Raw genomic sequence first — 1,511 nt, 5'->3', positions numbered from 1 at the left:
TTCTTTGCCTGTCTGGATATATCAGAGCATCTTTGAAGTGGTCAGGCAAAACAGAATGAAATGAATTAATTTTTCATTGAAAATGGGATTGTATGTGTAATTTCACCAGTGTAGAGTATTCCCTGTAAGGAACTTCCTATATGAATACACATAGCCCCACTTCTCTACAACTTACAGTCTTACAGAAGCCTGGAGGTGCTTAGAGGTAAAATGACTTGTCCAGGTTCACACAGAGTATGTGTCAGAGGTGGGACTTAATCTCAGGCTTCAAGGTTGGAATATGCTGCCTCTAGCTTCTCATTAATACAGCTTTGTTTTCCTCCCCTTACAATTCTCTCTCCTCCAGCCTTTGGGAAAGAGGATAAACTCAGGCTGCAGCAGGAAAGATTCAGGATAGAACATAATCCTGTAACCTCACAGGTGGAAAGGACTTCAGAGACCATTAAGGCCAACTTATACCTACACAGAATAACCTCTACAACATTTCCAAGAGTGGTTATCCAGCCTTCACTTGAAGACCTTAGATCATAATGATCCCGTCATGCCTAGAGGCAAATGAAGAACTTCCTATTATTTTTACTTGAGAATGAGGTATATGGTTGAGAGACCAACACAGACATACTCAGCCACCACCACCATTTTATTAAGCATTTACTATGTGCAAGGTACTAAACAGACAATACAATGAAACAAATGAATCATCCCTTCTAGGAACTTGCATTCTGCTGTGGGGCAGGTGGATATAACATGTGTATACTCAGAAACATATGCACATTTATACAATAATGCACTGATATGCTTACCTGTATATTAAACATGCATCTAATACTAGCATCCTCTCACATGCAAACATTCATGCATTTACAATAACATGCATAAACACAGACACGTTGTGAGCATTTCCCATTATGAGAAGTGTTTAAGTACAATCTTGATGGCCACCTTGCAGAAATATAGAGAAAATTACCATACCGTGTTGAAAGGAAAATTTGATGACCTTTACTATGCATCCTTCCTCCCAGAATCTATGGTTCTGTTTTTCATAATTTTAACATTCAAAATGAAAAAAGCAGATGACATTGCCTTCTAATAATCCATCTCTTTCCTTGATTCTACAGACAGTCATCAACAATCCATGTTCCACCAACAGAATACAATAGAATAGCCATTTTCTAGACCTCATCATTATGGTGCTACTACCATCCTCCTCTAGCCCTTTCCTTACCTAGCATATCTTTCACAATATCTGACATGCCTTTGAATCACCAGTCACTAGACACTTTGCATAACACCCAATATATTAGCTCTTCTTTTGGATTTCAAATATTGGGGAGTTCAGCCAATATAGAGGGCTAAATCAAGGAAGCCTAGAATTATCAGAAACCTACAGCATGAAACTTGGAAGATACCAGGAGCACTCATACTGGGACACCCCAGGGTCTGAGGTTCCTAGCACTTTGTTCTAAGATGCCATGAAGGTCCAGCAGATATTCTGTTCTGAACCTCAAAAA

Source organism: Vombatus ursinus, unplaced genomic scaffold (genome assembly GCF_900497805.2).
Source record: "Vombatus ursinus unplaced genomic scaffold, bare-nosed wombat genome assembly UNPS02014796.1, whole genome shotgun sequence".
In the NCBI taxonomy this organism is placed as follows: domain Eukaryota; kingdom Metazoa; phylum Chordata; class Mammalia; order Diprotodontia; family Vombatidae; genus Vombatus; species Vombatus ursinus.
Note: the sequence above shows the minus strand (reverse complement) of the source record.